This window comes from Crocuta crocuta, unplaced genomic scaffold (assembly GCF_008692635.1).
Source record: "Crocuta crocuta isolate KB4526 unplaced genomic scaffold, BGI_CrCroc_1.0 scaffold160, whole genome shotgun sequence".
Lineage (NCBI taxonomy): Eukaryota > Metazoa > Chordata > Mammalia > Carnivora > Hyaenidae > Crocuta > Crocuta crocuta.
Window position 1 is genome coordinate 5,717,497 of NW_027527591.1, and position 14,710 is coordinate 5,732,206.

Below are 14,710 nucleotides of genomic sequence, written 5' to 3' on the forward strand. Positions count from 1 at the left end.
CAGATTTTTCATGTATCTTGAAAAGCTTATTCTAAAATTTGTGTTGAAGACCAACACTGACAATAATAGAAAAAGAAAAAAAACTTATCTGCATAAAAAGAAGAAAAAGATTTAGCAATTTGTCCTCACAGATACTAAGCTGTGGTTATGAGAACAGCATGATGGCATGCTACTGGTGTGGGGTAAAAAAAACCCAAAAACAAAAACAAAAGTAGACTGTCCAGAAACTGATCCCCCATACATGGAAAATTGATGTATCAGAAAACACTTTGCATATTAGTGAGAAAAGGATGGATTTTTGAATAACTGGTGCTTGGACAATTGGTTATGTGTATTAAAAATATGAACTAAATCCCTCACATTATAACCAAAAAGTCCCTTTTAATTCAGGTTAAAGTGTGAAACAAAACTTTTCTTTATAGACTGTGGTTAGGAAAGAACTTACTTCCATATGATCAAATAAACAAGCAAAAAAAAAAAAGGAAAATATTGTTATTTTCACTACCCCAAATTTAAAAACTTCCCCATTATTGAACAGTTAAAAATAACTCACACATTAGCAGAAGATAGTTACAATTCATACAGTAAACAGAGGATTAGCACGCAGAATACTTAGAAAATGGACTAAGTAAAAGTAAAGAAGACAAACAAGTGATGGGTAGAGTGATGAGCCACAGCATTTCACAGAAGAGCAACTAGAGAGTCAATAAACATATGACATGATGTCCCCTTATTAGAAATTGAGGAGGGGCACCTGGGTGGCTCAGTCAGTTAAGCCTCCTGATCTCAGCTCAGGTCATGATCTCACGGTTTGTGAGTTCAAGCCCCACATGGAGTTCCACAATGACAGTGGGGAGACTGCTTGGGATTCTCTGTCTCCCTCTCTCTGCCCCTCCCCTGCTTGCTCTCTAACTCTCTCTCTCTCAAAATAAATAAATAAGCATTAAAAGAAGAAGAAGAAGAAATTGCTGGCACCTGGGTGGCTCAGTTGGTTAAGCACCCAACTTCACCTCAAGTAATGATCTCAGTTTGTGACTTCCAGCCTTGCATTGGGTTCTCTACTATCAGCTTAGAGCCTGGAGCCTGCTTTGGATTCTGTGTCTTCCTCCCCCGTTTGTGTTCTCTCTTGTTCTCTCTCTCTCAAAATACATAAATGTTAAAAAAAAATGAAATTGAGGAAATGCAGATTGAAACCACAAATAATATGACCCACATGTTGGCCAGGATGTGGAACATCAGTAACATCTATCCATAGCTGATGGTAATGTATGCCAGTGAGCCCACATTTCCCCATAAAATAAAAAAAATGCAGATACCCTGCAGTCCAGAACTTTAGTTTCAAGCACATACCACAAAGGAAAGCTTTCATGTTTGCACCAAAGGCACAGTGCGTTTGGACATAACAGTGTTGTTCATGACAGCAGAAAGCTGGAAAACAACATACATGATCATCATGACACTGAACAAATAATCTGTATCCATGTAGGTAAATAGATCGGTGGGTAAATAGATAGGCCCCTCAATATTTTACTTTGTATTTCCTATAAGGATATTCTCTTATATAACTACTGTACAACCCAGTTATCAACATCAGGGAATTTAGCAAAAATATAATATTTGTATCTAATCTTCAGTTCTTAAGACTTTAATCTTCCAGCCACAGCCAACTTTTCTTATTGTTTCAATTACCTATCTGTCCCCTCCAGGATGGGATCCAACCCAGGATCACACACTACATTTAGCTATCAGATTGCTTTAGTATCCCTTAATCTGAATTTCTCAAATTTTTCTTTGTCTTTCATGGCATTGACATTTTTAAGAATTTTGGCTAATGTCTAAGCAGAATATTCTGTTTTTTTCTTTACTATATGTGCTTTCAAGCCATAATTGCAAAGGCTCTTTCTACATCTGGATTATAGAGGAATTCATCCATGTCTCCTCGTCATTGTAGTTTTATTTTTTCATATAAATGCCTTTTATTAATTTGGAGTTTATTCTTGTGTGTAGTGTGAGTTTTATCTTTTTCCAAGTGGCTCTCCAACTGTCCCAACACGATACAGTAGAAAAGCCAATCTTTGATCCCATAAGTTAAGAGGCCACTTTTGTCATACACTAGATTTTTCCATGTGGGTGGTTTATTTGCAGATTTTCTATTCTGGTCTGGTGTTCTATGTATTCATGTGCCAGTACCAGACTGTTTTAATTGTAGAAGCTTTGGGGTGTGCTCTGATATCTGGGAGAGTTAGTCTTCTCTCATACTTCTTTCTTCTCAGCATTTTTCTAATGATTTCTGGGTGTTTATTTTTTCCTATTATGTTTAGAGTCAGTTTGCCCACCTGCAACAAGGATCTTGTCAGTACTGATATTTTTATTAGGACTGCATTAAATGTGTCAATTAACTTAGGAAGAAGTAGCATCTTGATTATGTTGAGATGTCCGAAGCAAAACAAGAGATGTCCTTCCATTTGCTCAAGACTACTTTTGTGTTTTGCACATTTTTAATCTACAGAAATAAAAATGGCATTTTAATATGGTTAAACCTAATAAATGGAGAAGGTTTATCATGCCTTTGGAGAGGAGACTCAATATAATGAAGATGTCATTTCTTCCCAACTTAAAGACCAAATTTAATAAAATTCTAATCATGGTCTCAACAGCAATTTCATTATGCTTAATAATGATTCCTAAATTCATTTGCAGAGGTAAGTTGTCAAAGAAGATAAGAAAGAGAAGGGGAATGCAGCCTTGCCTTATTGGAAACCAAGACTTTCCCTAACACCAAAATAATTAAGACAGTGTGGTATTGGTGTTCGGACAGACAAATAAACCAATGGAAGAAAACATCCCAGAATCAGAACCATGGTATATTAATCAGGGTAAGCTACAGGCAACAAATTAGCCTGAAAATCTCAGAGTCTGCTGCCGGTACAGATGACTATGAGGTGATTTAACAATGCAGGCAGCTCGATCTTGTGGGCCTGACACCTCAACACACATTCTTCAGGAAATCTGAAAGATTCATCAAAGGTTTTTCAGTCATTTCCAAAAGTTAACACACAATGGCTTCTGCTCACAGGTCATTGGCCATTACTAGTTACATGGCCTTGCCAAGCTGAGGAAGAGCGGGAGATAGTCTTGATATATCCAGAAACAACAGGATAACCAGATATCGGTGAGTGCTAGTAACATCTGGCTTATACAAAAATGTACCAGATGAAAGAGATGATATTACAAATAGGATTTGTTTTTTTTTTTTTTATGGAAGATGCAAGAACTGGTAAAAGGTAAATTGGTTTTCATGCAGAAAAAATATTAAGTTTGATCCCAATCTCACACTATGTCGAAACATTACAGATGGACTAAAGATTTAAAGATGAGGGGCGCCTGGGTGGCTTAGTGGTTAAGCGACCGACTTTCGCTTAGGTCATGATCTTGCGGTTCGTGGGTTCGAGCCCCGCGTCAGGCTCTGTGCTGACTGCCGGCTCAGAGCCTGGAGCCTGTTTCAGTCTGTGACTCCCTCTCTCTCTGACCCTCCCCTGCTCATGCTGTCTCTCTCTCTCCTAGAAATAAATAAAACATTAAAAAAAAAATTAAAAAAAAAAAGATTTAAAGATGAAACATAAAACTCCAGTATTTGTAGCAGAAATTAGAAGTTACTCTCTTTGCTAAATCTAATAAGAAAGGATTTCTTTAATAAGACAAAAAGTACCACTTATAAAGGAAAGAACTGATAAATTTCACCAGGAACAAAAGAAAGCACATGCAATGTTTAAGAATAAACCATAGAGTTGAAGAAGATATTTGCATTATATAACAACAACAGATTGTATTAAGAAATTTAAATAACTCCCTCAAATGAACAAGAAAAATAAAATAACACACACACAAAAATGAATTTTATGAATAGGTAATTCAACTTCTTGGTACAAAGATGTTTATTGGAATATTGTTGGTATTAAAGAAAAAATTAGAAATGACCAAAATGTTCAAGGACAGAGACCTGGGTGAATAAGATATGATATATCTCATACAATGGATTCTAAACCAGAGTTAAAAGGAAGATCTGGACCCACTTGTATTCGTATGGATAGGACCTAGACAACATAATGTCGGAGAAAAAAGCAAGTTGTAGAATATGTACAGTAATAGTGCCATTTATTCTGTGTATTATTCTGTGTATTTTGAATAGGTATATGTCTCTGTCCTGATTATTCTTATGCATACACATGCACCTAGTCAAATAAAAAATCATGGAAGGGACCACATCACCTTTGAGACAAAGATTTCACCTGAGGAGGGAGAAGAATGGGCTTGGAAAAGTCTTTCTGGTTTTTTTTTTATTTTTTGGTTTAAAATCAAGACATTTATTAATGTAGTTAATTATATTATCTGGATAAAAGAGATATGCCAATGCAAGAAATGCTGAAGTTTTAATGAAATTTAATACCATTCATAGCAACAACCTAAATGTTCTATGGTAAGGAAGAGGTTATAAATTATGCACTATTCACTCAATAAATATGAGAACTATTAATGTCACCATTTTGAAAACCATATAATAACCTAGAAAATGCTTCAGATATTTTCATTGGAAAAAACAGTGAATGAAACTGTACATAAGATTGCAATTATATAAGAAAACAAGCAGACAGGAAAAAATTGGAAACACACAAACCAAAATTCTAAAAATGATACATCGTGTAAGCATTGTAGGTGTTTTTTCTTCTTTTTAAGATTTTGGTTCTAATATTTCAAACTGAAGAATATAGGGGCGCCTGGGTGGCTCAGTCACCCAGGTTCAGCTCAGGTTGTGATCTCATGGTCATGAGATCGAGCCCAGAGTTGGACTACGTGCTAAGCATGGGGCCTGCACAGGGTTCTCTCTTTTCCTCTCTCTCTCTCCTTCTGCTCCTCCCCCACTTGTGCACCCATGCTCTCTCTCACTCTCTCTCTCAAAATAAATAAACTTTAAAAACCAAAATGAAAAATATAACCTAATGTAAATAAAAGGCTTTTTGTCACAACTATTAAAAATGTGTTGAAGCCACTTTCATCTTTATTCTGACTACTTGTATTCATTTTCTCCCTCGTCCTCAGGGCAATTTGGTTGATCAGGGATCTATGTTTTCCAAGAATTGCGACAATTTCATTCTGTACAATGCCCATTTTATATCTCATCAAGGGACTGTATGAGGTACAGGCACTATTTATGCATAGTGGCTTTTAACTGGAAAAGTCTTTCTAAATTCTAGAATGCTCTGTTCTTCCCACAACTTTCACATAAAAGACCCGAAGCAATATGGCAAAATAGCAGCATTTATTAAATCTTAGTAGCTGGTAACTGTGTTTGTTGCATTGCTGTCTACACATTTTGGTATGTTGGATACACTTCTTAATAATAAGGGGAAATAAAAGAAAACAGAAAACACTTAGAAGATGTGATTTGTTAAAAGGTACCTGTTTGATCAAATCAGAGCTTCCTAACTAGTCAGGAGAAGTGAACAGAATTGTATTCATCTATCAGAGACCAAACTAAATAGGGAGTTGAGAAGCCTGAGCTCATCTCTTAGACCAGTTCTTAGTCCTACAACTGGCTTCCTTTTAAGGATATAACAAACATTGCTGTGTTTGTAAGAACAGATCCTACCTGGGCACTGGAAGCCTTCGGAGGTGCATTTAAGTTTGCAAGTCACAGGGATACTATTTTATTCTGCAGAAGCATTCATTTAAATAAAGGTATCCCAACCACCTACACAGAGTAAGCAATCACATAACTAGCCCTATTTTATGGTTACTATTATACATGTGTCATGTTCCTGACATGATAAGATGCTTTGAATTTCTAAGGAAAAATGATGATAAAGTATTATTAACTCACTCTTTTTCTTCTGTTTTTGGACATCAATGGCATTTTAATAGCTGCCATAATTTTGGCTACTCTGTAAAGTCGCCCATATATCATTTATGAGGCTCCCCGGGCATTTTTCTTGCATTAGGTAATTAGTTCAGCACAAGTAATGGTGAATGACATCTATTCAGTTGACCACCTGCCTCCATAATGCAGTTCACTTTCTGGAAATGGCTCTTGTTCTGTGTCACACCCTCAGAATTCACGGCGTAGGTGTATTGCCCAAAGTTCCACTTCTACTCTCTGATCATTTGTATCTTAGCTCTTTCCCAAAGGTTTACAGAGCACACCCACAACTAACACAAGGGAGATTTAGTTTTAGAGAGATTTAGTAGATGCAGTCAAATCCCTTTAAAGACAGACTGGTCAAATGGTTATAAATGGATGTTTTTATATGTGATGTGGTTTTCCTAAATCAACAAATCTTATTATACATTGTCCATCACCATTATAATGACAACCAAGACCGTTGCTCCAAAACAACTCTGAAGTGTCACAGCCAATGTCTGGCATCTCTTCCAGGGAAGAACAATCATTCTCAGGACAGTGCCGTGACACCAGCTTTGAAATCATCTTGAATTTCCTGTAATGTTCAAAACTGCCTCTTGTGTCCTGGTATAGCAGCAGCCTTTCTGACTCCTTGTTCTATAAGCCTTATAAAAGAGGATATTGGTGTTATTCACAAGTAAGTTAGTTTGTTGGAAAAGACCAATAAGGAAAGGTGAGAGGATTGTGGGAGGGAGACAGGGAGACTTACAATTTTCCAGAAGATTTGAGCTATAGAATGCAGTGTGTGCGTGCGTGTGTGTGTGTGTGTGTGTGTGTGTGTGTGTGTTTTAACCTGAGACTTGGTTTTCCATCATGACATTCAAAAGCCACTCCATGATGACGTTATTCCTGCCCTCCCAAGAATTAGAAGTCAATAATTCATCCCAATTTTCACTTGTCTGCGTTTTCTACAATTTTTACAATGAGCACATGTTAATCGTATAAGTAGAAGGAACAGGCACTTTAATTCAAAAATGTTTTAGGGTTTGCCAAAATATTGTCATTTCATCATATAATAGTACTTTTTTTCTTATCTGGTTCCACAGGGAATTCCTTTATATCCATTGCTTTCCTGTATATTTGAGGTAACTATGTCATTTTAGCTACAAATTTATTATTTTGTCCCTGTTGTTACTAGATTATAAACTCAGCTGGCAAATGTTAACAAGTAGCAAAGCAAATGTAAACAACATTTGCTCTACTGATATTTTAATAGGCTTCCTTTGTTGCAAGGTCTCTTGATACCATAACATGATATATATGCAAATATCACTTAAATAGTTAAATAGTAATATAATGTGAGTGGATCAATAATGAGATCCCTGCAAATTTAATATATTATGAGATTCAGCTGAATGAAGAATGGAACAGTAAAGTGTGATTGTGTCTACTAGATTAGACCAGGGTGAATAGATAAATACACATGTTATAAAGGTCAGTAGCCATAGGATGACACACATTCTTAAGTGTGTCATTTTTTTGCCTTCAAGGCCTTATTCAAATTTTACTCTCCCATGAGGCTTTTCCCGCTATTTCTGGAACATTTTTTCTTTCCTTGGCTTTTTTCATAATTTGTGTCTTTTGATCGTAACACTCACCACTGTCTCATATTGCATTGTCTCCTTACTGAGGCACATAATTATGCACATTTTAACATTTCTGAAATTAAGATGCATCCTATAATTTATATGCATATTTAATGTGGTGCTTTTTCCCTCTTCTCTCCCTCCTGTACCTGCCCCCCCCCAACAGCTCCCATAAATCAGTGGAAGAATATACAATTGATCAAGCCTAAAAATAGCCTTGCTATCTGTATACTGGAGGATAGGTAGCACATCTTTGATTCTTGTATTTCCCAAGAATTTAGACTATGGTGCTTACAGGATAGAGATGTGGGAGCACAATAGTTAATAACACTCAGGCTCTCTCAGACTGCGAAGTAACAAAAATTTTAAAGGTGACCACTGTCAGGAGGAATTTTTGGATTTATATCATTGGAGTGCCATCCAATGACTTCCCCCTTCATTTCTCCAAATTCATATTAGTGTTCTAGGTCTCAATCTCAGAAGATTCTGTGATTTCATATTTGTCTATGTAGCAGCAAACAAATCAGATTTTACATATTTTATGTAAGTGACTTGAAGTTCAAAGCCCTAATTGCTTTCCTTTCTCTAATGGACACTCTCCTGGGCCATCCAGAGGCCTTGGCCCTCTCAGCACTAAGGCAGTCATTTCCCCAGCTGCTGGGAATGTTGGTGGCTGACAGCTCGTGATTGATTCCTGCTGGAGAGATTGTTCTTTGTTAAAGAGAACTGCCTAAGCTAAGCTCCCATCGCCTTTCTGGGAGAGTCCACATGCAGTGACTGGTCAGAGATGTAAAGCCTGGTCCCCTGCCCCCATTTGGGATGACAATGCAGAGCCTCCTTAGCTTCAGAGCAAATCATGGGATTGGCTGGGATCTTGGTCATGAATGCATCACAGCCCCATTTCCCCAACTGCTCACTCCTGATTCCTTCCCTTTTCCACAAGAGTCTATCCAGAGATTATTACCTCCCAGGGTACGTGATTTGTGACAGCTGGCATGTTAGGAGTGGTCCACAAAATGATTCAACAATAAGATTTGGGAGCTGGATCATCCATGAGCCAGTTAATAATAACTCCTATCACTGGTGGTAGGTGGAGCATGGATGGACCTTAGCGTGTGGCAAAACTTTCATTGGTGGTGAAATGGGATGGTAAAGTAGTGAAATAGAATATTTAGCAGATCTGATGTATGAAGCATTTGAGAAACAGAGGAAACAGTAATAATAAGGATAACCCATCACCAATTAAAGACTAGGCAGGTAAGCCAAAGCCTGCTTCGTGGCATATGAAGTGACTTTCATCTCCTGCCATTGGAGGGCAACCAAATTTGAGAACCAAGCCCAAGACTTACAAAGACGTGAATAGTATAATTCCCAACAATTCAACATCCCTGGCAGGTCTGATATGCCAAGGTCAAGACCCCAGCTTGGAAGGAATGGACCTTGAGACAAGACTTAAAGATACCTAGGTTGGTGCACTTGGCCATCTTAAGTCCCCAGGTTCTCTTGAACCCTCTATAGAAGCGACCCACTCCTCCCTAGTAAAGGCCTGTTCGCCATCTTGATGGAAGACAAGACAGAGGGACTCTGTCCTTGTGAGCCAACATAGACTCTACTCAGGATCTGTTCTGTCTTCTTCTTCTGACCACTCAAGTAATTAGATTAATTCACACCAAAATTTAGCCTGGGAAGTGCTGGACATGCTAGGGGAAGAAAGGGATCCTAAGCCAAAGGAGCTATAGGACCTAAACAACAGTACTGACAGGGACAGGAGAAGATAGACAGGACTAAATTCCAAGGAATAAGGAAGGGGTGGAACATAAAGGCAGATAAGGGAGAATTTATAGCTGTGAGAGTAACATAGAACTTACCACTTGGTAAGAACCCAGTTAGGTGGTGATAATAGGAGGATTCTCAGGAGCTTAGAGAAAGAAGTGGCCACACTAAGTAATACTATGCCAAAACAAAAACCATCAGGAAAGTAGGTATTAATGGTTGTGCCAATTAAAGTTGGAAAGCCTATGAGATGACCCTGATCTGTGAGAAGGCCCAGAAAGCACACTATGTAACGGAATAGTAAGGAATGCACCGCAGCAAAGGGCAGGAGTCTTGCCAGGAAGCTCAGTGGTGGCCAACATTGGTCGATCACGCCTGGAAGTGGGAGATGGTACAGAATTAAGTTCCTTGGTAGGGGGGAGGGAGTGGCATTTAGTCATCTGAAGAAAAGTGGGTGCAATTATTGTGGTGAACATCAGGACAAAGTAGCAGTTTCTAAATATATGTCTTTGGACTTGCTACAGCAGAAATATCTGGAGGAAAAAAAATATATATATATACATATATATACATTTTCCACCCCACACCTCCAAGACCACAATCTTTGTGGGTGGGCCCCAGGAATGTGTATTTTTTAAAGCTCCCTGGATAATTCTGGTATGCAACCTAATTTAGAAACTGCTGCTACATCAAGAACTTAGATTCCAATCAGCCTATGATGTGCGTGCATCTTGCTCCATCTTCCTGTTCCAGCTTATTACAGAAGAGAGAAGCAAAACTGGTCAAAAGTTTCGTACTACTAAATAAAAAGTGGAGAGCTAATGTATCAAGTTCTCAGGAGGGACTGGCATGCTTTTGACTATTGGACACTGACTATTGCAACTCATCCCATTGCCTCTGTTACTGAAGAAGCTCAGAAAAAGGTTTGCAGTGAACCACTGACTTCTAAGAGGACTTTATCATTTGCGTTTCCAAACGCTAACTTCATCCTGGCTGTCTCTCATCTTTGCAATCCACTTTCCCTCTCACACCAATCTCCTCACCTATTTCTTGTTATATTTATATTCCACATATTAATGTAGGCAACCTCAAACTCATTTTTTGTTGTCGTTGTCGTGAGGGACAAGTGAAAAATCAATTCAATGAAGAAGGAGAAAAAAGATCTTGTTAGTGCTTAGAAATAGAGGCAGTCATGGATGTACAGGACCTGAATTATTCAGAATATAGATTATCACAAGCTGCTTCTATTAGACCATTATTTTAGAATGAGAATTTACCACTGAGCATTTTTCTAAACATTGGGCAGTTAAATATGCAGTATATGTACTAGGATGGAAGGGTGAGAAGGATGGAGGGTGAATTTGACTAGGGTTGGTCCGGGCCCTAACTGAAGGTTCAGGTTTCAGTGTTTTTCCTCAAGCATGACCAGATGCCTGTGCCGGGCACTGGTCTTCAGACCAACATACTCACAATATCTGTACACAAGGCAGTCAGTCAGGTGGAGAAGGTGTGGAGGGCAGGGCTGAGGGTGTGAGCGCTGATGCTTAGTAATTATTCTTACCTTGTCCACAGAGTGATATTTATTATAATTGTAGATCCTTAAATTCCCATCCGATCCTGTTCTTTTCCTACCCAGTAGCCCCTGTGTGTTTTATATTAAGATTCTGAGTCATGGGAGGGAAGTGAAAAGCTTTCTCTGGAACAAATCTGGAATGGAAACCTAATAATGTTTTGTTTTTTTTTTTCAGGCTGGATAAATGTCCTAAATGAAAGTGCCAGAAAGTCTGACATTATGTCCCTGATTATAAGCTTTTGCTCTCCTTCTGTAGTTGGCAATTCCTTGGAAGAATAGAGCTACAGTTTCCAAATGTATCAGAATCTTAGAAATACAGCTTGCACACATTGAACTTTATTTTTTTCTCTCTGGAAAGTAAATGATCATGATTAATAGCAATTCCACTTGTGGGACCCCTAGGCAACTTGGCCCCCTAAGGAAAAATGAGAAAAGAAAATCAAGTTAAAACACATTTGTCTTCATTTCAAGAGTATGTTATTCACTTCTATTTATTTAATGGTGTGTTTTGTCCATCTTGGACTGGGTTTGCCTAATAATATTCTTGTGCCTCCTAGAGGATTTACAATGGCCCTGTTACATTCCAGAGCTGGCCTCTGAATAATCTTGTCCTCCAGTCTGTCTTCCCCACCCTCAGGTGTCTTCTGGTCCTTTAGAGGAATCTGCCTTATAAGGAGAGGCAAGTACGGGTTCCTCAGTCCACACCAAAGTATGAGATGACCCTCGGGGCTTTTCAGCCCACAGATGTGCTTGACTTTATGTAAGTGCTACCCTGGTCTTGCTTGGAAATCTATAAATGCTTATGAGAGCTAAGAAATCTGAAACCAGAGGAATGTTAGGACAAAATAGAATAAGCTCCTCTTTTAAGCACAGGTGACTTTAGAGAAAATTAGCCAACATTTAACTGGCTTATCTGAAGAAAGAATTACAGCCTCACATTTCTATGGCATTTTATTGTTTGTCATGACATTTCACAATATTATCCATGGGGTCTAATGAAAAAACTATGGAAGAAGCAGAATTGGCATCATTATTTTCTTCATACAACCAACTTTCCTACCTCACTGCCAGGCACTTATTCTTCTTGGTCCCCAATATTTATGGATTTATATTTATGATATACAAAAGAATTAACTAGCTCAATTGGCCAGTCTGGTAGAGTTGCTAAAATATCATCATCATATCCTTTTGGACAGGATGCCCCCTTTCAGGCCTTAGCTTCCTCATCTTAAAAATAAAGGGTTGGTATTATAGGATTGTTTGGCATCTATGTAGCCCTGATACTCTATTGGCTAATAAAAAGTCCTAACCAGTTGATGGACATTTAGGCTCTTTCCATGTTTTGGGCTATTGTTGAAAGTGCTGCTATGAACATTGGGGTACATGTGTCCCTTTGCATCAGCACTCTTGTATCCCTTGGGTAAATTCCTAGCAGTGCTATTGTTGGGTCATAGGGGAGTTCTATTGTTAATTTTTTGAGGAACCTCCACAGTGTTCCAGAGCAGCTGCACCAGTTTACATCCCCACCAACAGTGTAGGAGGGTGCCCATTTCTTCACATCCTTGCCAGCATCTATAGTCTCCTGATTTGTTCATTTTAGCCACTCTGACTGCTGTGAGGTGGTATATCAGCATGGTTTTAATTTGTATTTCCTGATGATGAGTGATGTTGAGCATTGTTTCATGTGTCTGTTGGCCATCTGGAGAGCCTAAATGTCCATCACCCGATGAATGGATCAAGAAGATGTGGTTTATCTATACCATGGAATACTACATGGCAATGAGAAAGAATGAAATCTGGCCATTTGTAACAACGTGAATGGATCTCAAGGGTATTATGCTAAGTGAAATAAGTCAGGCAGAGAAAAACAGATATCATATGTTTTCACTCATATGTGCACAGGAGAAACTTAACAGAGGACCATAGGGGAGAGGAAGAGGAAAAAAATAGTCAAGGAGAGGAAGGGAGGCAAACCATAAGAGACTCTTAAATACTGAGAACAAACTGAGGGTTGATGTGGGGGTGGGAGAGAGGGGAAAATGAGTGATGGGCATGGAGTAAAGCACTTGTTGGGATGAACACTGGGTGTTATATGGAAACCAACTTGACAATAAACTATATTAAAAAAAAAAAAAGTCCTAACCAGACCAAGTGTTTCTCCATGGACTTCCACAGTACAGCAGTGTAGGAAGACCCTGAACTCACTTTCCACAGATGCACCATCTATAGTTTATCTATGGACCATGTTCCTCTGAAAAAGCTCTGAAAACTGAGTGAAGTCTTTTCTCACCTCAACAGACAAAAATATCACATCAAGATGGGTAAGAGAGGCAGATACATGGTCTGGGGACATACAGTAGAGAGGAATATCACACGGTTGGTGCTTCTCCTGGAGGAGTGAGGGGTTTGTGCCCCCACATCAGGCACCTTAATATATGGGATCTGCACAGATATAACATCTAAGCCCTATAACATCTGGCTTAGAAAACCAAGGGACCCACGGGCACCTGGGTGGCTCAGTCAGTTGAGTGTTTAACTCTTGATTTCAGCTCAGGTCATGATTCCAGGGTTGTGGGATTGAGTCCCAAGTTGAGCTCCATGCTGAGCTTGGAGCCTGCTTAAGATTCTCTGTCTCCCTCTGCCCCTCCCCTGCCCCCTGTTCATTCTCTCTCTCTCTCTCTTTCTCTTTCTCTCTAAAATAAAAAAAAAAAGAAAGAAAGAAAGAAGAAAACCAAGGGATCCAAAGTACTATAGGAAATGGAGATTCCTTTTTGTAGAGCTCATGTGCAGCTTGTATATCCCAAGACCCAGAAAAAAACCAGCAGTTTGAAATGCTCCTAGACTCCACCTGAAAAACAAACAACCCAGTGAAGAAATGGGCAGAAGATATGAACAGACACTTCTTCAAAGAGNGATTTATTTACTAATCTAAAAGTACCTGCCAGGGAGTCAAAGGATATTTGAAACTCTCCAGAGATGGAAGCACTGACAGACCCCATTTTGCACTCTCTCTCTACCCTGCTAGTGCAAGTGAGAGAGTTCAGAGGTGGTATCCGCCTTTAGACTAGCATGGGGCAAGCGGTCAAGACATTATCCCACTGCTTGGGTGAAGCCAGAGAGCGTGGGTGGTCGTAGTACTGCCCAGCTCACTGGCTGTGGCTGCTGAGGGCAAGCCATTACAGCACCCTCCTGCTGCCAGCCCAGCACAGGTACATAGCCACAGACCAGGTGCTCTCCCATCACATTCCTAAAGCCTGCAGTCACATGCAGCCAATATATTTTCCTGCTGCCTTCCTGAAGCCAGAGAGCATGCTCTAACCCCTACACTCAGCTAGCTAAATCAGCTAGCTGCCCAGTTAAAATCAGTGGGTATATGCAATCCACACATGGGTCGCCCCTTGATCGCCTGGCCCTGTTGGTCAAGTGGGCTGTATTCCTGAACTTCACGTGGATGTTGCAATTGGAAAGACAGTGTTTGGCAAGCCACTGCCCCACAGCACTGCACACACAATAGATTGAAAAAATTGTCTGCCTATGAGAAAAGCCTATTGACTTAGCCTGGAGCTCCAGCTTGACACAAGACTTCAGGTTTCCCCCACATCTAGAAGCTGAAGAGGCACTCTCAGGGAACGTAAATACAAAGACACCACCTTCGAACACCCTATGGCCTTACTGAAGCTTGGTGAGATCTCCCAGAAAAGAGCTTATACACTTGTCTGGAGCCCTGATTTTTGTAACTGCCATGCAAGCAACACTTCCAGATCTCCTGGTCTGGCAGCCAGGATACAATAGAGGCATAATAGCAGTGTTCTTTTGTCTTTT

The 14,710-nt window shown here is 39.4% G+C and overlaps 1 long non-coding RNA gene across 1 annotated transcript; it reads left to right on the top strand.

Annotated features, from left to right (window-relative positions):
• The first annotated feature begins 10,030 nt into the window (after nt 1-10,030).
• LOC144237760 (uncharacterized) lies at nt 10,031-11,352 on the top strand. Its single transcript, XR_013336935.1, has 2 exons — nt 10,031-10,238; nt 11,064-11,352. It is a non-coding gene; the product is annotated as an uncharacterized LOC144237760 (long non-coding RNA).
• The last annotated feature ends 3,358 nt before the right edge of the window (nt 11,353-14,710 follow it).